This window comes from Chelonoidis abingdonii, chromosome 1 (genome assembly GCF_003597395.2).
Source record: "Chelonoidis abingdonii isolate Lonesome George chromosome 1, CheloAbing_2.0, whole genome shotgun sequence".
Taxonomy (NCBI): domain Eukaryota; kingdom Metazoa; phylum Chordata; order Testudines; family Testudinidae; genus Chelonoidis; species Chelonoidis abingdonii.
Genome location: NC_133769.1, coordinates 209120796 through 209143827, shown reverse-complemented (window position 1 = coordinate 209143827; position 23032 = coordinate 209120796). Strand labels below are relative to the sequence as shown.

At 41.1% G+C, this 23032-nt stretch overlaps 1 protein-coding gene and 1 long non-coding RNA gene across 2 annotated transcripts in view; one reads left to right on the top strand and one right to left on the bottom strand.

The window, feature by feature from the left end:
• Window positions 1-23032, bottom strand: part of ABCG1 (ATP binding cassette subfamily G member 1) — a 106472-nt gene that overhangs the window by 60804 nt on the left and 22636 nt on the right. The gene's annotated exons all lie outside the window — the stretch shown is intronic.
• LOC142046290 (uncharacterized) lies at window positions 20113-21700 on the top strand. Its single transcript, XR_012655159.1, has 2 exons — window positions 20113-20228; window positions 21153-21700. It is a non-coding gene; the product is annotated as an uncharacterized LOC142046290 (long non-coding RNA).

The following is a 23032-nucleotide window of genomic DNA, read 5'->3' as shown; positions in this document are numbered from 1 at the left end:
ACACAGCTGACTGTATCAGCTCAAGAACAAGCAACACAAGTAATTTGTTTGCCTCCAAACCTGGGTCAACAGAGAGGAAGTTCCAGCCCACTTCAAGCTGCTCAAATCTCACAGCCAACATTCTAAGTAGCAAACAAGTGCAAAGTTACCATGAACAAGTTCATTAATCTATTTGGTGTCCTGAACAGATAAATAACACGTCTATCATAGGAACACCTTCACGGTTCTATAGATGTTCGTTCCTATGCTTTGTTCATGTTTACAAGCCTCCAGAAAACCAAATGATTTCTGTACACATATTAAGACCTTTAGTCTTCACTCTTTAGCTCTATAACTCAAAGAAAGCCTGAGAAATATGGAGTTCTCAAAGTCAGATGAGTGTAGGTCCTGCCCAGTCCCACTATGAAATGTGGGGTTATGGTTTGAGTAGGGGTCTGGGAATCCAGACTTCCAAGTCCTGTTATAGCTTTGCCATTGGCTAACTGTGCGGCCTTGGCGACAACTCACTTATGAGCAGACTTTCAAAGATGAGTGTGTGTCTCTAGTTTTTGCATACAAATTAGGTCTGTAACTATTTACCTGGCCAGTTAGGCATCTCACTAGCACAGGGGTCGGCAACCTCTGGCACACGGCTCACCAGGGTAAGCACCCTGGCAAGCCGGGCCAGTTTGTTTGTTTATCTGCTGTGCCAGCAGGCTCAGCGGACTGCGGCTTCCACTGGCCGCGGTTCACCGTCCCAGGCCAATGGGAGAGGCGGGAAGCGGTGCGGGCAAGGGATGTGCTGCACCCTAACCAGTTTTACTTATTAGTTACATCTTGACAATGTGGTCTGCATTTGTGCACACACAGTTCAACACCCATAATGTATGTGTGCAGCTTTCATGTTTATATATGCAAACTGGGTACCTATTTATTTATTTGCATTCCAAAATGGAATGAAAACAAAAAAAAATGAAGTTTCCTGCAAAATGATATTCCAGGAAAACAAATCATTTTGGGTCAATTTCATTGTTTTATTTTGATAAAATCAAAACATTTTTTCCTACTTTAATTTTATTTTATATTATATTATAAAAAATTGGAAAGTCATTTCAAAATGGAAAATCAAAACTTTCCATTACTTATAAATGAAAATTTAGTTGAAATTAAAATATTTCCAATACATGTTTTTCTTTAGACAAATCAGCATTTTCTGTTCTTTCAGAATATTTCCAAACAGCTCTACCATTCTGTGATGCAGTTTCCTCATTCTGAAAGTACTTACCTCTCAGTGCTACTGTCAGGGTTTACTAATCTATTGATAAGCCAACTAAATAATGATATTTGGGGGAAAAAATAGATCTCTTTTAACTTCAAGGAAATGTGTAGGACAGAATGGGCATTCTGGAGAGACAGAGTGAAAATATATTGATAAAAAAATAGGAACGTTCCTTATTACAGGGAGACAGTTGGCATGTATACAAAGGGGGGCAAAATTCCACCTTGGGACTAATAAATGTATTACAGTAACGATCTAACAAAAAAGTCATAGCAGAAAATTCACAGGCATTTGTCACAGTGGCTTCATCTGCCATTGGTATGTTACATTTACCTTTATGAACCATTTTGCACTTTATTGCTGGAAACTAAAGATCTCTATATTTATATTTCATCCATTTTCAGGGGTGCAGAACTACACAGTTCTTTATGTGACCCACTTTATGACAATTAATGGAATTTACAATTGTAATGCAGTATTATTTGCCTCAGAGCAAACACCTTCATTATATAAGTGTCTGTAAAGCAGCATGCCCCGGACTAAAACATCAGAGAAGAAAGGAACACTGAATGCAGAAGTGTCTGAAATGGCCAGATCAAACATTTCAAGGTCTTCTTTACTGCTCATTTTGGGGCTAATTGCTTCTTTCATAGTTGGTGAAATAAAAAAGTGCATCAAGCTAATTTTTGTAGCGGTCTAATTTGCATTTTTATTGTAGTCCATGACCAGGTCTAGGGTTATACACTTCACTTAATCCACAGTAGATCCACCATCTAATAACAATGAAAGGGATTATACAAACTCCAAGGGAAGAATATGGCCCCTATATAGTAATTAAACAAGCTGTTAAATTCAACTTCACTCAAGAATAAAAATGATGTCTGGCACTTTAGGACAAGTACTATTTGTGCCCTGTGTTTATTTGACCATTTATATGTGTAATACTGATTTGTATATGCTGATTAGTATGCAATAATTGTGCGAATTAAGCACACAACTGCACACCAAACTTATTACTATTTGTTATTTAGATTGTGCTAGAACCCACTTAGATTTTTCTAGGTGCTTCCCAGGAGAAGAGGATACAACCTAATCAACTGTTTTGAAAATCTGTCTTTTAAAATGAAATAAATAGAGCTGGGCATTTTTATTTTTTGGCTAATAACTTATTAGCCGAAAAATGCAGTTTCGGCTGACCTGAAACTATTCACAAATTCAAGTTGAGTTTGCTGAATAGTTTTGACTAAGCCAAAAATTGAAATGTTTTGGTAATGTCAAAATGAACCATTTGATTTTGACATTACCAAAACATAATTTTTTAGGCTGGAGTCACAAATGGCCAGAGGAGGTGATAGTCTCCTTATAACCTGAGATACAGAAGACCCCAGTTCAATTTTCCCCTCCACCTGATGTGGAAGAGGTATTTGAACACAGGTCCTCTGTATTGCAGGATATTCTGGGTATGGCTCTCCCGATCTCCCCTGTTGAAGCTGTTCCATTGCGCATAACTAATTAAACAGTGATTGGAGCAGGGACTTCACAGCCTAGGTGAGAGTCCTAGCTGCGAGGCTACAGAATCATTCTCACTCTCTTTCCCTGACTCAAGACCGTTCATTATCATTCCCAGTGGCAATTCATAGTCATTTATGATTAAACAAAAAAAAAATGGAGTCAGGTGGAACGAAACATTTAATGTGACCCAACTGTGATGGGATCCTTGGGGTGCAATCTGGAAATGGAGTACTGCTGTACCTCTTAACTCTCCAGCCTTACACCCCAGAGCTGTACCATCTTGCCCTGGTCAGAAGTCTGATCAGTATAAGTTTATATTCCAGTTTGCCCCTCCCTCTACGTGGAGAGGGCATGTACCAGCTTTTGTAAACTGAGCTGAAGTTTCATAGAATCACAGAATATCAGGGTTGGAAGAGACCTCGGAGGTCATCTAGTCCAACCCCCTGCTCAAAGCAGGATCAATCCCCAACTAAGTCATCCCAGACAGGGCTTTGTCAAGCCTGACCCAAGCACTTCAACCAAACTACACTGTTTTAAGTAAAGTATAAAACAGATTTAAAATTAACTACAGAAAGATAGATTTTAAGTGATTATAAGTAGTAGGCATAAAAAGGTCAGAGATAGCTACCAAAGAAAATAAAAGATAAAGGCATAATCTAAATCTTAAACCAGGGAGTCTCACACTGGGGGTCGGGACCCCTCAAGGGGTCGTGAGGTTATTAATAGGGGGTGGCGAGCCGTCAGCCTCCACCCCAAACCCCGGTTTGCCTCCAGCATTTATAATCATGTTAAATATAGAAAAAAAGTGTTTTTAATTTATAAGGGGGGGTCGCACTCAAAGGATTGCTATGTGAAAGGGGTCACCAGTACAAATGTCTGAGAACCATTGTCTTAAACCTTATTACACTAGGCAGTATTCAGAGCAACAATTTTTCTCACCCCACTGGATGTTACAGTTCATAATACACAGATTTCCCTCTTAAACCAGGACCAGTCTCCTCAGGTACAGCGGTTGTCCTCTCAGCATTCCTGTTGCTTCCAGCATAGGTGGGGGAGGAGAAACGCCAAGACATGATGCCACCATCCGTCATTTTATATTCTCAGGCCAAGAGTCTCAAAGACACTTACCCAGACATGTCCTGGTGAGCTATGTTTAGTCAGCACGATCACATGCCTGATGGGCTTTGTTGAGTCACAGTGACTGAGTAAATCCCCATTGTGTGGACTTGTGCAACTGAGCTATAGGAGCTGATTACTGGTCGGTTAACACCCACCTGGCAGTAGAGATTCTCAAACTTACAGCATATTTCAGTAACAACCATACAGCAAAAACTCAACTTCATACACATTAACTATATTCAAAATTGGGCAAAACAATGAGTTTCAGTAGATTGTGAATTTTCACATGACACCTTACAAGGCATGCTTTGTATGGAACCGATCCTAATTATAGGACATTGGTGAATATGAGGGTTCCAGTGTGCTGTTTTGAGGTACAGAGAGCTACCCAACACAAAAAGTTTCCTGGTTTTTCAATTTGCCAAAAGAAAAATTATATATGTTTTCAGTTAAACCCTAAAGAAAACATTTTTCAATTTTTTTTGAAATTGCCAATAACCTGAAAAATCCATTATTTGCCCTGCTCCAGTCATAATTAGGCTTTAGAATTAACATGTCACTGAGATGAATGGGAGCAGCTGACACTTCTCAGGGCCATTATTTCTGGCTGTCAGCAGACTCAAAAATACATCACTGTATTGGTTGTATTCAGTTCAAACTTGGAAGGTTTTTTCACAACCATAAATACTTGTTTGTTTAATAAACCCTTGCATCCTGCAGAGTCTGAAAAGACAATAGAGGGGCAGACCTTGATCAAGGGCTGGGTGTTTCACACCATTGCTCTAAAACACATTTTGAACTCTCTTTGTGTACGTGCCTACAGTATCCCTGCCACCAGCACAAGGTACTAGTGTCATAAATACAACCTGACTTTTTCCACTGGATTGCCTATACGCTGCAAGGTAAAGTGGAGGCTAGTGACAAATTCTTAGCACTTAACATTCACAGAGACCTTGGCATGAAGTCATTCACCACTACATGTGGTTTCGTTAACAAAAGATGACAGGCTGGTGAGAAGATGGGAGCTGAGGTGAGAAACTGATCTTAAAGTTGTAGTTGAGGAAGAATTTGGAACTAAACTGTAGATAATGAAGGACCTGAAAAGACCCTGTAAATTTATTGTTCTCTCAAATCCATGGATTAGATGTTAAACTTGCACAAGATATTGGATCTGACAGTCTGTATTGTTCACCCAAATAAAAAAAAAAAAGTAAAGTTTCCAGTCTTTTGAAACTTCACAGTAAGGGCAGCATATACCATGCTCTTTCTCCATTATGCAGCCAGCTCATTGCATAATTTTAATATCTGAATAATACTTTTCTTCAGGGTAATAATAAGATGTGACAGCCTGTTAGGCAGCTAGCCCTCCAACATCAGACCATTCAATTCAATTTCAAAGTTTAACAGATGGCGTGACCTCACCCATCTTGCCTGGCTGAATAGCATCTGCCGGCCATACACTGTTCATGCAGAAACTTTAGAATGAACACATTTCACTTGCATATTTCCCATATCCTCACAAAACACAAAACCAAGTGCTTGAAAAAGAATTTAACAAAAAAAGTTACAGAACTTGCCATAAAACACTCTTTGCCAATTCCCAACCCCTTCCTAATTATTCAAAACAAGGACAATGTTGAGAAAATGGATATGCAGATGGATTAAATGACACTTGCAGTGCGATGGCAAGATATTTGTAGCATTCATCTGCTGCTTCTTTGTATCATCAACTTTGACTGCGTGCATCTTACTTTACATAAACTAGCATGTCAGAATTGTACAAAACCAACAGCACACAATTATGGTGCAAGGAACTTTAATCTGTCCAGCACCTTTAAACTTTCCATTCTTTATTACATATGATGATAATTTTCAAATGTCATCATTTATAGAAAATTGTCACACACAGGTATCCAATTTATGAGGGTCCTGGCTTTTTTAAATATAGAAATTCTATATTTATCATTAAAGCTACCAATTTATGTACTTTTGAATATTAAAATATTTAACCAATAGGAATGTCATTTATTATGGACCAAATTCTGAGACCATTAGTATTTCTTCAACCTTTATTCAGGCAAACTCCCTACAGTTCGTTCTTACTACAGTATTATTATTTTTATAATTTAATCACCAAACACCCCAAAGTGTGCTAGGTGCCTTAGAGACAAATAAAAATGACACCAACCCTCCCCCAAAGATCCTACAATGGAACGGTTGGTTCCTGCAAACCCTACTGAACGGAAGAAAGACTCCCTCTTTAGGAAGGGTCTTTAAGCATGCATTTTAAGTTCTTTCCTGATTTAGAAGCCTAATGCTTGTAACCATGTATGGTCCCATTGCATGGCAATATGAGTTGGGATTAAATTTAGTAATATGTATTTGCGAGACCAGACCCTCAAGTAGAGACTTGATAAGATCTGTGAAAACAAAACAGAAGGAGAAGGCAGGGAAGATGTGTGAGAAGGGATACAAATATACATGTTAGCATAGTAGCCCTACAAAAGGAATCTTTTTCATTGTTTACACCAGGCCTATCTTATGTTTCCACCCAAGTTCTATAAACGTTGGCTCAGTTTAGCTTGAGAATTCTTTGCCTTGCAACCACACTTATTCACCTGTTGCTTAAAATAAAAAATATAAGATTAATTCATTTAAACAACTGTAAAGTCCAGAAAACCTTTTACTCTGACCCTTGTGTTCCATCACCATCCAATCCTTCCCTCCCAAACTTCCTACAATTAACAACTGTTGCTGCAAAATAAATGGAAGCATCTCTTAGGGACCATTAAAGTGACCAAAGGAATTGTTATGGTAAACCTTGCTTTGTGCATAGATCATGGCGAGAGGAGGTGATGGGCTCTGAAAAATGAGCAGGTACTAAAAATAACCTTCTGCCATGTCTGAAGCAAAGAGATGGAGACAGTATTAACCTTGTAAGCCAACAGCTAAGAATTCAGCTCAGGATTCTCCTTTCACTAGAAATCTTCTCTATACCATGTGCAGTGAGTCACCAGCCAAGTTTGCACTCTGCTTGTTCAAAGGAATGGTACCAGGACACAACAGGGCAGAATTCAGGCAGACCGCCAGTTTCAGTGAGGGTGTCATAAACATACAGCTAAGGGTAGCATAAAATCCCTCTTTACCTTTAAAGGGTTAAGTCCTCTTTTACCTGTAAAGGGTTAAGAAGCTCAGATAACCTGGGTGGCACCTGAGCAAAAGGACCAATAAGGAGAGAAGATACTTTCAAATCTGTGGGGGGAAGGTTTTTTGTCTGTGTCTCCCGGAGTCAACAAGGAACCAGGGCAGGGAACATACATCTCCCTAAGCCATATCTAAACTAAGCATTTAATATTGCAGAAATAGTAAGTAATAACAAAGAAATGTGTTAGGTTATCTTTTGTTTTAGCTTGTGAATTTTCCCTGTGTTAAGAGGTAGGTTTATCCCTGTTTTTGTAACTTTAAAGTTTTGCCCAGAGAGGAAATCCTCTGTGTTTTTGAATCTTTTGTTATTCTTTAAAGTACTTACCATTATGATTTTACAGAAGTGATTCTTTTACCTTTTTTTTTAATTAAAATTCTTCTTCTAAGAACTTGATTGATTTTTCATTGTTCTTAAGATCCAAGGGTTTGGATCTGTGTTCACTTGTACCAATTGGCGAGGATATTATTCTCAAACCTTCTCCAGAAAGGAGGTGCAGGGCTTGGTGGAATAGGACTCCAAGTGGTCCTTTCTCTGATTATCTAAATCACTTGGTGGTGGCAGCATACTGTTCAAGGCACCCACATCTGTACCCTAGAGTTCAGAGTGGGGAGGAACCTTCCCAGGGGGGCAGGGAAAGAGTGGCTCAGCCTGATGTACTGAAAGATTTCTGTTCACACAGATTTATCAGAAATGGGCTTACCTCAGCAATGAAGGCTAAGAACTGAAGACTAAGAAGCCACTAAGGCCACTGTCCTGTCATATCACTCAATACCCAGGCCAGCTGCTGGGTTGTGAAGCTGCTCAACATTTTTCTAATTTCAAAATTCTAAATTTATGGGTGGGGAGAAAAACAAAGAGAATTTGTTTTAATATTTCATAAAATGCTTTCCCTTCCTTTCGACCAGCTATACTGGGTTTTATTGCTAAATGCTAATATGTTCATCCACTATTCTCAGCCCAAAGCACTGAGCAGGAAAGCACAAGGTCTAGGTGGTGACCTCTGGCACACAGAAAGTACCGACCAAGACCTCAGAAACATATAAAACATCAGAAATGCCAAAACTGCTCAAATCAATGGAGGAAACCCTCACAACATGCTTGCTATGAACAACTTCAAGAACAATTTTTGCAGAAAAAGCAACATATATATACTGATTAGGGGGCAAGGGCAGCATATTTTGTCCCCAAAATGATCAGTTTACAATAAAGACAGAAGACCACATCAGGAGCCATTCATTGCCAGCAGCAGCAGTTTTCACACAAACACTGTACTCACCCAGGGCCACAGCCACCCTCATGGCAAGATGTGACCTCCACATGGGATGGGAGGGGCAAGGGTGAGCGTGCTTTCTGTGAAATGGGCAGGCACTGAGGACAGTATTTTGTTGCAGGCACCAGTAAACGGGAACAGTAGTGACCAGTATGCCACCTACAAATCTGAATTTCCCTGTCCGCTAGAAATTTATTTTACACCATGCACATGGAGTCCCCAGCCAACCACCAGTTCTAGAATCTAATAAACCATCGCTACTTTTCATTGCTTAGGGGGGAGATTTTCAAAGGAACAGAAAGCAGTTAGCTGGGCATCTAACTCCCATTTGTGCCTATGAAAGTCACATCTCATATGAGTAAGCCTACTTCATTTTCAGTTTAAACCTATTTTTACCAATAAAAAAAAAATCCTCAGTTTTACAAAAGGTATTATTTTTCCTCCCAATTTTCACCCTACTTTTGTATCATTCAAATATATAAAAAATAACTTGTTAAATTAGGAAAATGCAATACATTGCATGAGATACTATATATTACGATAATACATTAGTCTCTGAGTCTATACAAAGCTGCTTGTTGAAGTAAGGCTATGTATTAGTCTAAAAACACACACAAACAAACAGGCATGCACACAAGCTCTGAAGTGTGTGCGCATCTGAACGTACTTATGAATCTCATGCCCACCACGTACACATTTCAAGCTGTTAGCAGATAATGATTTTAACATCTGACACACTAAAATGGGAAGAAAACAAAAATCTGCATCAGAATACATTTCACAACACAAAGTAGTATTCAAAAGTTAAAAAAAAAAAACAACAGGACAAAAGGATGAAGTTGAGTGTATGTGTTACAAATGGTGTGGCCCATTTAAATGTAAACATTTATAGGCTAATAGTTCTAAGTCTACAACAGTAAATTGTTTATTCAAATGAAAAAATTTATTTGGGGATTAGAGATGCATTTTTTCCTTAGAAGTAGCATTGCATTCTGAGTTCTGTTTTAGTTCTGCAGCAAACCACATGTATTCTGTTCATCAAAGCATTAATCGACTGAATACTTTTCGCCCCGTCCTTCTGTCTATCAAAATAAACCCCAATATTTACCCATAAAAAGTATTAATATTTTGCATCAATTTTAATCTGTTTTTGTTGTAGTAACAAACACCAATAAATTCCCAGAAAAAAAATAAAAACTGAAAATGAAGGGCCGTATACATGAGGAATCCTTTTCTCTGAATCAGCCTCTAAATCTCAAGGGAATTCTCTAAGAGCTAACGAACAATATTTCTGAAGTATATGGTACATTAATGTAAGATTTTTTTTAAAATGACAACAAAATCTTCATGAGGAGGGGAATCAATCAGTTCCCTGAAGCGAAGCCTGGAAAACAGATATAATCCCAACAACCTACCATCAACAAACCCAAAGTGCTAGGTTTGTTTGCAACTACAGGCACAGCATTTTTGTCACACCAGGCTCAGCTCCCCTTCACTCCATAGAATATCAGGGTTGGAAGGACCCTCAGGAGGTCATCTAGTCCGACCCCCTGCTCAAAGCAGGACCAATTCCCAACTAAATCATCCCAACCGGGGCTTTGTCAAGCCTGACCTTAAAAACCTCTAAGGAAGGAGATTTCACCACCTCCCTGGGTACCACCTTCCTTCTCCATTGTTGTGAGCAGGCTGAGTTTTGCAATGTGTAAGAATCCTGCTGCAAAGAACTACTTCAATAAAGTGCCTCCATGCCTGCTCCACCTCCTTCCTGCTGAATAAATGTCTGACACTGACTGCTGCCATTACTCTAACTGACATGGCTGTTCAGAGCAATTACTAATCTTTACAGAAAATAATAGCCACTTGTACACTTATCTGTATGTTGGCATGTGAGAAAGTGGATGGGAAAGAGTGAACTGCTTGTTTCCAAATGGAATAAAGTATTTACTTCAATGGGAGTTTCGCCATGTGCCTGAAGGAAGAATTTCTGCAAATCCTGAGGAAGAGGTCCCTCCTCCGCAGCAGCAGATGCAGAGCTGCTCTGTGGCTACTCAGCCCTCACCCCTCCCTCAGAAACAGAGAGCACACTCATTCCCCATAGCCACTGTCGACAGAAGGGCTGCTAGAGAATTATGTGGGAGGAGGACGTCTCTATATGGGTTGGGGTCTCCCGAGCTGACTGACTGCTGGGGAGATACTGATGCCAGCAAGCAGCCACACCTCAAGACACAGACATCCCTCTCTAAGGGCCACTGCAGTGATGGTAGGAGAACACCCAAAATCCTTCCTTAACCCACAGTCAAAAGGCTGATTTGAGGGGAGCAATGCCTCCCTCTGTCTTTTCCCTATAAATGTCTCCCAAGGAGGTAGTAGTCGCTGTTATGGTCCTCACATCAATAATGGACCGAGAGGATTAGCAGCAAGCCAACGTAGAGTGTGGAGGGAAATAAGGTTCTATATAGATGACTCTAAAGACCTATGGAATTTTATAAAACAATCACTTCTGTTTGAGTTTTTGAGCTGTTCTATAGCAGGGATATAATTCTCTATTCAATCTTATACGATGTCTAAAAGAAAATGTATAGAAGGGATCTCCTTTTCTGTTAATTTCTATAAGACTTTTGCACAGGAATCTGACTCTTAGATAGAGACCATTTCCTTATCAAATGTTGCTTCATACAAGAGTTGAAGCCGAATTCTGCCTTCGGATGCATGCACATCCAGCCATATGCCTGCATCCAAGGACAGGGATTGCCACTTAAATAGGTCAATGAACTGTAATAGCCCCCGATCCTACAAACATACACAGGAGTAACTCTGTGTTTACGAGTAATGCTGCTGGCTTCAGTGCATTGCCTTCGGTTCCCCAAATGCTCTGGCAGAGTATGTATTGTGATCTAGAAGAAAATAGTTTCCTTCCCTCTCTCTCCTCCCACCAAAAAGATAATCAGGGTGAAATCACAAGCACCTGATGCACAACTTTACCTTTTTAACGAATCTATTGAAGATGTATTTATTTTTGAACTAATTAACTCAGATAAATATTGGACAAGTGCTTTTTTTCTCTGGGTTTCTTTTTTTGATTTTTACATTTGTTTCTGCAGCTTAAAAGTACAAGCAGGTTTATTATTGTCCCCAAAAAAGCCATCATACGGAGAGATGAAAAGCTGACACATTCAAGGGAATGACAAACAGCAGTCACGAACACAGTACGTACACAGAGATGAGCGCTCCTTATGTATGCCAGTCACGCAGAAGGTAATTTCCTCATAATTACAGTACTTTTATACCTCAGAAAGTACAAATAGTACTATTCACAGCCTTGTAAAACAGATTTTTTTTAAAAAAAAGAGTTTTTTAAAAAAAATTCTTAATCTAGGAGACATTCTAAATTGTTCCAGTTGGCTGTTACTTGCTGAACAATCTCATCCAACCTCATTTTATAAACACACAGATCTAACTGGGCTGCTCTGTTACAGGAGAGTCAGAACTTGCCTCACACTTATGCATGGACTATCTGCACCATGGGTGTGGGTATACAAAAATAACCAGGCACCGCACACTTGTTCCTCCCTCCTCCATGCAGAACAGATAGGCAGGGAGGGGGAGGAGAGTGGGTGAAGGCTTGGCTTCCTCTCTCTTCCTCCCCAATGCACTGTAGGCTGGAATGGCAGCTGTTATAATTTGCTGCTGGTAGGGGCCAGGAGCAAATTTCCACCCCAAAGCAAAAGGACAGCGTTGTTGTTCTGAGGGGTATCTCTGATGCATAGCGCTTCAGGGCTGCTGCTCAAGTCATGCATGTTCTCTGCCACTCCTTTCTCCAGGCTGTCTCTAATAGCACTGTCTAGCCCATAGTTTTTTATTTGCAGAGAAAAGCTTTTCAAACGCTATTTCTTTTCTAAGTCAAGGGTTGTCAGACTCACTAAACCAAAGGGGTGAATGCTGAAAAGCCTTGTGCAGATCATAAAGAGAATACCCATCTCCTTCCAGCATATTGCAAAGGAGAGTGGTTGTCACAAATGTGCACCCAGGATCACATCTTCCTACAAATCCCTACAGAAACTAAGGGATCCACAGTCTGTGGATTTTGAAAAATGTTTGGGTTCCACCTGTTACATGATAAAAGTTACTCCACTCTGACTTTTAAAAGATATTACTCTTTAAAGGTTAGCTTTATTAATTCAATAACATATTTGACTGCAAACAAAGCGTTGTTTCACTGGAGTTAAATCAAATTAAATTGAAAATATTGTTCAGGCAACAAGCCATCTATATTTTTTGGAGAAGGAGAAAGAACAGCATTAGAACAGATCAGCAATTGTGCATTCTAAAATATTCCTACATATGCCTCTCCCTCTTCCTTCCTCCCAGTCCCCACAAATAGATTTGCTTAATGTTTATACATTTAAAAGAGTCCTCCATTATTGTCCAGTTCCCCTGCTCCAGCAACGTTTCTTCCGTTCTGCCACCTTTCCATAGACAGTCACTTGAGGGCGAGGAAGAGACTTTCACCAAAAACACTCAAATATACCCAACTTGTTTAAAAATGCATTTTAAATAAGTTTTCTGCAGCTTTTCACCAGGATCTGAGCAGGGGGGAAAAGCTTCAGGTCTTTCATATTGTTTCATCCACCCAATGCTAGCTAGGGGCTCACAGTTGCCTGTGTAACAAACACAGAGAAGCTGAAGCAATTGCTCTCAATGTCAGGAGGAAACTATGGGATTTATTTCTGTTTCTCTCCTAGAGAGTAGTCTGAGGTTGAGATAAGCTTAATTTCAGTGGGACATCCACAGAGCCACTTCCTACTTGTGCCTGCCACTTGTTAGCAGTAGGGACTCCTGCTTTGAGAAGCATCCATACTGATCCCTCCCATTTGTTTTTCCTGCATCCACAGAAATAATTTGATAATGATATGAATGACATACAAGTATAATGGCAGCATCTGTGATCCTGAACAAATATAAAGAATAAAGATGAAGAGTGTGGCAACAAGCCTGGGATTTCTACCAGCTCTTGGATTTTGGTTAGAATAACTGTGTTTTTCTCTCTTTCTGAATATTTATATTAATGAAATCTTCTAAATGAAAACACCAGTGAACTATTCTAATTAACTACCTCATCTTCTGTAGCATGTCAGTGCTGAATAAATTACAAACAGAAACCTACTGTACAGTATGCTGGTGCTGCTGGAATGAAAATGAGTTAAAATAAGCACATTTCAGAAAGCTGATTTCTGCTTTTTCTGCAGTTTGGAATGGGAGAAGTTGGCAGCCTTGTGGGGGCATCTATTGAGCCACAGTAAACTACTAAATTTCCATCTGTTTTAAAAAGCTCCAGTTGACCTACATTCAATGTTATGGATTAGCTAAAGCTGATACGGTAACATGCAGAAAGCTTTGATTCTTGCTGCTAACTATATATCCTAAGCAATTAAAGATTTCATCAGTAATATGTAAGAAGCGTGTTTCAAAAGGAAGATACTTTTGACTATTCACACACAAACCAAAAACACAGTTTGTACAACGCATAATTTATGACAATATCAATGTACTCAATCTCATTACTGACTTGTTTACCGTACTTTGTTTCACACTAATCGACACCTTTTTTAAAGGTATTGGCAAGACATTAAAAAATGACTAATGATTCTGGGTACTCAATCTGAGATTCCTTCAATAAGCCTGATTTTCAGAACTGCTGAGCATCCACTTTTTGGAAACTGGACCTTTCAAGTTATCTCATGTTGGACATGCAAGATAATTAGTCATTTTGGAAAATCTTGGCCATTATTCTCCAATCATCAGTTGAAGCAACATTAACACCCAATCCAACCTGAAATCACACATCTTACAGGCAAATCACCATAACATCCAAATACATGCTATGTCTACACTACACAGGTTTTAGTGACATGGCTGTGTTGCCACAGCCATGCTGCTAAAAGTCACGCAGTGTAGCTGCTGTTTGTCAACTCTCCTGCCATCAAAAAACTTCCATTTGCATTGTCAGAAGGAGAATGCTTCCTGGCGCTTGTCATCGGAAAAACTTTTGTCTTTCAGAGGGAAGGGGAGGAAGAGAGTTTAAGACCCCTGAAAGACAAAAGTTTTGTCATTCAATTGCCAGAGTAGACATAGCCTAAATATAAACTGAAACTGCAGCATGGGATGAATTATTAACATACTGCTGTCTGACAATCACATTTTCACCTGCATGCAGCCATTACTTATATTAGCAATTCATTTGCCTGGTATGTTGAGGAAACACAGATTTAAAGCAAATTTTGCTATACATACAGGCGAAAGCAAAGAAAAGCAATGAAAATTGTAGCATCTGTTCATGGCTCTCTTGATTTCAATGGGAGTGTTTGTAAGCACTGTGTTTAAGCAGTGAATGCACCAGCTGCATTTTTAATTTTTTTTAGGCAAATTAAGATTTCATTAGTCTAGCAGACAAGAGAGAGGGATTGCAACAATTTGGATAATGACAAAACACAGCACATTATTCTGTCACTGGATCACAACATTTTCAAAATACTATAGGATAATTTTCTTAACTTGTGTACCTCCCATTAACATTAATATGAGTCACTAGACCTTTGGTGAAGATATGTGCAAAAACCCCCAAACTACTTTTGAATAGGCTTTCCCTCACTTGTATGATTTGCTGTAAATCCGTCTAGGAGATGTGATCTTGTCTGCAAATATTTGTTTGCAGTTTATACTTATCTATTATTTGTCTTACAATAATGGCTAGATGCCTCTGTGCAATTCAATCCCATTGTTTTAAGCATTGTATAAAACACATATGAAATAATCCCTACAACAAAGAGCTCACAGTCTAATCGCCCAGTTCTTCCAGTACTCCCCACTATTAACTGTGTTACTGTAAATTCTATGAAAAAGGAATGCTACAGTATCTTACTGCTGCAATGATCCAAAGCTCTGCAGTAAAGCTCATAGAAGCAGAGATGGCCTAAGAAAGCAAAGAGTCATATTAGCATTTGGTTAAGATAGGCCTATCAGGGCTAGAGTATGTTTTCAACAGCCCCACAAGTTGTACCCTTAAAATTGCCATCTGCTCGAATGATAGAAATCTCACAGGATCTGCTCTTCTCATGACAAGATGTTTGCTACATCTGAACCAGAAAAAAGGCCAGTAGGCCAGTCTTTGGCAGAAGGTAGAGCAGCTGTCACCTGACAGTTGTCGCTCAGGGACTGCTCTGGCAGTTGGGGAGTGCCAGGCTATAGACAGACCACAACCACACCCCCTGTTGCCCACCAGACACACTCTCGGTATCTAGGACAGGGGTAGAGTGGCATGGGAATTGGCACGTTCGCTCCATACCACCTAAAGATCTATCTATACAGAGGAGATCCTATCTTTTAACCAGGGGCAGCCCCAGGCCCCAGCACGGCAAGCACGTGCTTGGGGCGGTATGCCGCGGGGGGCGCTCTGCCGGTCGTCAGGAGGGCAGTAGGCAGGCAGCCTTCGGCGGCATGCCTGCGGAGGGTCCGCTGGTCCCGCGGCTTTAGTGGACCTCCCGCAGGCACGCCTGCGGAGGGTCTGCTGGTCCCGCGGGTCCACTGAAGCCGTGGGACCAGCGGACCCTCTGCAGGCACGCCTGCGGGAGGTCCACCGAAGCCGAGGGACCAGCGACCGTCAGAGCGCCCTCCCCCCCCCCGGCATGACACCGTGCTTGGGGTGGCAAAATGTCTAGAGCCGCCCCTGCTTTTAACCAGTTACTGATTCATGTAACCCTTCTGCCCCTCTGAGTTGGCAGCAACAAGGGCCAAGTTCAGTACCCAGTGGTTCTGTTTCAATAACACAATGCAAAACTGGCTCGAACCCACACCCAGTGACCTGGGACAATTACATACCACCCCCCCGGGCGCCTCTAGGAGGCAATACTTCCCCACTCGCAAGCACAGAGTCTGAGTGTAGCAAAATCCTTTTAATAAAGGAGGGAAACAATGCAGCATCACGTTGGAGAAACACCACAAACAGGATTATAACACAAACCACAAGCAAAACCCACCCCAATACGTTGGAAATGCCTTTCCCCTTAGGGTCTAATCCAATCACCCTAAGTCCACAACCAACAGCTCGTCGCACTCCAAGTCAAAAGTTACGCAGAGTTTTACGCCCCCCACCTGGTGAAAGGGGGGGCACAACCACAGGTTAAGGGACCTTACGTGCGGCCAACTGCCTGTCTCTCTGGGAGTTGCTGATGCAGCCTTCACTACGACAGCTCACTACACAGCGGCCACCGACCAGCCGACCCATAAGCCACGTCAGCGGCCGAGCAAACGTTCATCTCACTCACGTTCAGCGGCTCCAACAGCAACGCGGCAAAACGCTCCCACGCCAGCCGCTTAGGCAAGATCTCGAGGCTCCCCCACAGTAACACAGCACTCAGTGACTCAGCTCATAAGCTAGCTGTTTAGTGATTGCGCTCTTATCATGTCACTGTATACGGAAACCGGTGCTGGTGCACCATGCCCAACGGAGTTCCAGCTCAGCAGCCTCTAGAGAACCGAAAGAATCAAAAGAGCTCACCTTGCAACAGTGGAGAGGACGATGCAAATTGGTTCCGGGCTCGGAAGGTCCCAACAACGGTACACCACACAGTCCCAACTCCTCTTAGTCTATGGGTTTGGCACCTGTCTAGACAGATAGAGATATTAGCAACAATATCTTTTATCTCTTTTGACTGTAAAGGTAACAAGTTCAGTAAGCCTGGCTGTCACCTGACAGGGACCAATGCAAGGGGAGATGCTTTCAAATTTGAGGGAGAGAGGTTGTGTGGCGTTAGATTTTGGTTGTTGTTCCTCCGGTTCAGAGACCAAATGCGAACTAGTTCTCTCCCCAATCCTCTGATACAGACCAAAGGTCAAAAAGAGTTACTGAGTAGATAAAGCGAGTTAGACATATGTTGGGTTTCTCTTGATTGCAAATAGTATGCTGGGAGGAGTCAAAGTATTGCGAAAGATTTAATTTGTACTGTTCACTAGCTGGGAGAATCCGGCTAATAAGCTGAAAGACCGCACCTAAGACATTTAAATTACAAAAGAAATTTACGAGTTCTCATTAATTAAGTTTTCTTGTTTAAAGAACTGATTGTTTTTATTCTGGGGAGACCCCAAGGACGGGTCGCGAGTCACAAGAATTGGGGGGGGAAAAGGAGGGAAGGGGGAGAGACAGGGTTAATTTTTCCGGCTCCTTGTGGTAGATACTTCCTCGGACCAGGAGACTGTGAAGGAAGAGAGAGGAGAGGGAAGGTGCATTCCTCTCGGTTGTGATCAAGGAGGTAAATCACAGTAAGCTGCCAGGATAACCCAGGGAGGGAAGCGGAGAGGCAACATGGGGAAGGATTACTTCCTTGTTAAGACCAGAGATCTGGCTGGGTTCCCCGGGCAAGGTTTTGGGGGGAGCAGAGTGTACCAGGCACTGGAATTCCTGGTTGGTGGCAGCGCTACAAGTACTAAGTTGGTAATTGAGCTTAGAGGAATTCATGCTGGTACCCCATCTTTTGGACGCTAAGGTTCAGAGTGGAGAATTATACCATGACAGCACCCATGTCCTTTGTCTAGCAATTGCTACTTAACTGACAGAGACATCTCTGTCATAAAGTAGTCTCATAGTTCCTCATTCACATAATCAGGGTGACACTTTATTCCTCCTGCCCCAATAACAAAGAAATTGGGGATCCCAGAGATGTCAAAATAACCATCCTAGGTTGCCATGGGCTATGCTAGGTGAGGTGGGTGTGCCAATGCAAATACCTAAAATTCCTTTCCACACTCCTCATAATTCACCACCAGATGTCAGAGTAGAGCTCATCCTGACTCTGCTTACATCCATAAGAGGGCCTCCCCTCTGATCCATGACAGCCTACTTTCCTTAAAAGCCTTTAGTGTGAGACCTTGTCAACAGCTTTCTGCAAGTCTAAGTACACTATATGGACTGGATCCCCCTTGTCCACATGCTTTTTGACACCCTAAAGAATTCTAATTGATTTGTGAAGCATGATTTCCTTTTACAAAATCTGTATTGACTCTTCCCCAACATACTGTTTTCATCTATGCGTCTGATAATTGTGTTCTTTGCCACAGTCTCAACCAGTGTGCCTGCTTGGTCTCTGCTCTAAAACTGACCAAGCAAGGCTCTATGGCTTGGTATCTAACTAGATGATATTGTGATTCAAAGGACAGCACAATCTTGATCTCCTTCTCCTAGGGACAACTGTTAAGACCCTGCAAGTATTTATAACTATTTTTTCCTTTATGTATCTGCATAACATTGAATTGTTATAAATAAGGATATTAAGAACAGAAAAAAAGAGAGACATACTCTAGGTTTTAACTCCATTAAAATACATTGAGCAAGTAGGATCTGATTCATAACAGCGCTGTGGTCCACTTGTGCCAGCATAATCAGTGCAAAGTTGCTGAAAAGCAACTGCATGGCTCTTCATGGAAGTACGACTTGCGCTGGTAGCCTGTCCCACCAGCTACAGAGCGCAGCCAGCTCCGTACCTCTTGTGACAGCCTTAGGCACAGATGGTGTCCCAAGGCGTGTTGGAGGCAGGAGGGAGGGAATGTGACTTGGGTTATTATGGCCCTAGCTATTCCCTGGCTGTCACAGAGGCTGTAAACAGCCTGTCACAGAACTGGCCCCTGGCAGCCCCAGAATCAGAGGGACACAGGTCTCCTCTGCATCCCTATGGTAATCTCTGTTCTCGTGCTGAGGTGAACTGGGATCAGATAGTTTTGAGGCATCAGGGTAGAAAAACAGCTAAAATATAGCTAAAAAAGAAGAGCTGGTGTATTTGAACCAATCAGAATTCAGACTCTCCACAGTTGGCAATGGAAAAGGTCTGTTAAATTATCAAATACATCTCCCTGTCAGTTCAGGATTATTTCACATTTTATTTTCTAGGGTTTTCTCCACTGCAGTGTTAAACATCCAAAGCAATGAGGCTTCCACCACTTCCACTGAGATGCTATTCCACAGCCTAACAGATGTCACCAGAAATTCTATTTACATTTTCCCATCCTTAATTTCATCTCATTATTCCTGGTCACTCCATCAGTACTAACCTAAAAAAATTCTCTTCCTCCTTGGTATTCATGCCTTTCAATTTTCTGCAGCCTGTTTGAACTGCCCCGACCCCCCGCTCCCACCTCACCCCCCACACCTCCATGGCCACCACATAGCTAATCCATCCCTATTTAGCTCCTATACCCTTTTCTCTTCACCTAGACCATGTCTACACTACAGGCACTATAGCAGCACTGTAGAGATGCCACTGCATTACCATATTGTAGCTGCTCCCCACATTGATGGAAGAGGTTTTCCCATTGATGTAGGAAATCCACCTCCCCAAGCAGCAGTAGCTTGGTTGATAGAATAATTTTTCCATTGACCTAACTGCGTCTACACCAGGGTTAGATTGGTTTAACTACAATGTTCGAGGGTGTGAATTTTTCATGACACTGAGCATACGTTGCCAACCCTGCCGGATTGGCCCAGAGACTCCAGGAATTAAAGATTAATCTTTAATTAAAGATTATGTCATGTGATTAAATCTCCAGGAATATGTCCAACCAAAATTGGCAACCCTACCTGAGCAACATAGCTGGGTCAATCTGAATTTTAAGTGTAGACCAGGCCTCAATTTTCTTCATCCCCTTGATCATTCATGTTGCTTTTCTTTGAACTTCCTCCAGTTTATCAATATCTTCCTGAAGACGAGATGCTCAGAAATTAACACAAGATCTATCTATACAGCTAGGATTTTATTCTGCACAGATTGCCATGGTATCTGAATGCCTTAATATCCCTAGTGTGATTGCACCACAGCCAGGTAAGAGGAACTACTACCCTTTACTGTAATGTCATGCTTCTTCACATGCACCCAAATTTTCTCTCATATAACATTGCAAAGTCATGCCTAATTTGCCGTCCACTCTCTCTTTCAATATTTAATGCTTTCCCTCACACTGAGTTTCTGGATTATTTTATTAGCTTTAATAAGTCATTCCAAACTGAATTTTGTTTCACCATTTCCTTGCTTATATTTCTAATATTTTCCTGTCCCTTTATATTTATTTTGTAATCCTCACTAGACTGCAGTTCCTCCCTAGTAGTATCAACCAGGAATTTCATTAACTCCTTCCTTCAAAATAATCAATATTAGGCTCGATTTCCTCTCCTTAGGACATCCGGTGGAGATTTTTCACCAGTTATTTTATTTAAAGGGCTGGGTTTACCTCTCCATCCCTTTCCCATCTCCTCCCCTTCCCCCACATTCCCCTGAGGAACCAGTCATAGAGTTTACCCACAAACTCCCCTAAGCTTTGTTAGGCGTGAGGGGTACAATGTGCGTCCCTTCCAGCCATTCCATAGTCAATCAGCTCTCTCCCATTAGGATCCCCCATAGGCAAGGACCCCTAGGGGAAGGGGATTTGCCACTTGGGAGGCAGATGAGACCCCTTCCTGCATGCAAAGGGCAGAGTTATGTATGAAGAGTCCCTTCTACATACAGATCTCAGGGACACAATCAGATACTGTGATGTTATTGACAAACTGTGACCGTATAGATCATTGTTGCAACCACTGTTACATATTGGCAACAAATATTGTACAAAGGTTGTCAAGTGAGATGTCTATAAAAAGGTTATGATTTGCTGGTTATGATTATGCTATCTGTATATGTGTATCATTTTGTAGTTGAAGTTATGAATATTGGCTGTGTACTTGTATCTCAATGTGTTTTGATTCTAAGTAGCCTCAGTGAAGCATTTGGTCAGCTTCTTAAGAAAGGACTATTCTCAGTAAGTGCCCAATCAAGAAACACTTAACTGACAATGAACTTTGGGAGATGCCAATCCACATCTGAGCTTTCCTGGGAACGTTCAATCTAACATGTAAGCAATAGCGTCGGCCTGCAAACTGAGTCATGCCTGGACATGTGACTTGCCCACGTGAGTCCAAACCCCATCTTGCTGCTGTGATTGTCCACAGTAAGAACAAAGGGGTGTCCTTCCAAAGGGCAGAGAACATAAAAGGCCCTGGAAACCCCTCTGTTTTGTCTTCAATCCAGCTTCTTACTTCTGGAGAAATTTTGCTACAAACTGAAACTCTAAACAAAGGACTGATGACCCATCCCAGCTGTGGATGTACTCCAGAAACTTGATTTGAACCTGCAGCTTTATCCGTCACAGCTACGAGCCTGAACCAAGAACTTTGCCATTACTGTATGTAACATTGCATTTAACCAATTCTAGTTCTCATCTATATATCTATCTTCTTATGAATAAACCTTTAGATTCTGAAGGATTGGCAACAGAATAATTTGTGGATAAAATCTAACTTGTATATTGACCTGAGTCTGTGGCTTGGTCCTTTGGGATCAGGAGAACCTTTTTTCTTTTACTAGGATATTGATTTTCATAACCATGCATCTCCCTAATGAGTGGCACTGGTGGTGATACTGGGAAACTGGAGTGTCTAAGAAAATTGCTTGTATGGCGTATGGTTAGCCAGTGGGGTGAGACTGAAGTCCTCTCTGTTTGGCTGCTTTGGTGTGCAAAGGACCCCAGCCTTGGGCTGTGACCTCCCTGCTCTAAGCAATTTGTCCTGAATTGATACTCTCAGTTGTGTTCCACAAAAGGCAGCATTGTTACAGGCACTATGAACCCCACTATAAGGGTAACCAGATGTCCCAATATTATCAGGACCATCCCAGTATTAGATAGGGGTCTTGTCTTACATAGGACCCTATTACTCACTCCTCCACCCCCATCCTGATTTTCACACTTGCTATCTGGTCACCTTACCAATTATACATCTTCCCCCAATTACTTAGATGCAGGTAACCAACATTTTTACCCCACCAGAAAATCAGCTACAGGAAGTCTCTATTGTATGGTCATTGTTTGACTGCGTTTTTTTAGCGTCTTTTTGTAAGCCGAAGTGTACATTTTCATTACTTGTCATAAACTCTGGGCATTTTACTTCTGGCTCTACCTAAAACACATATTCCACCAATTCTCTGCCATCAACAAATCACCAAAGAAATGGAAGTAAAACAGATTTATCTAGTAAACATGCCTGTTCCCCTTTAAACCCAGCCTGAAAGGGAGTCAGAACAAAGCCCAGGGTAACACAACAGGAATTTCAGATAACTCTGTTCAAAAGTTGCAAATAGAGATCTAACATTGTACCATATCTGAACTGGAATCCCTGCTGACATATTCTGTGGGATTCCATGACATTCTTCCATATCATTACTGAGGGGAAACAGTGATAAAATACAATATGAACAGTATGGATTGCAAGAGAAATTACACTGGTCTACAATTTTTGAGAAGTCGTCTGCTTCAGAGATAAAATGTGGTATTTATTATGTATGTTGATATGCTGAATTCAAATATGACAATTAAAACAACTGATTGGCTACTGTTTCTAAGATATTTAAGTTTTTACATTTTTTGTCTGTCTATGTATATTGTGTAGATAGTAGAGTTTTAATCATAAATTGTAAACCTAGGTCTTTTCGTGTGTTTATGGTTGCTTTATTTGATAATATTTCACCTGTCCTGTTTACGTAACACTTTAAAAATCAGCAAAAGGGTTATATAAAAAAATTTATTATGAAACAAAAGG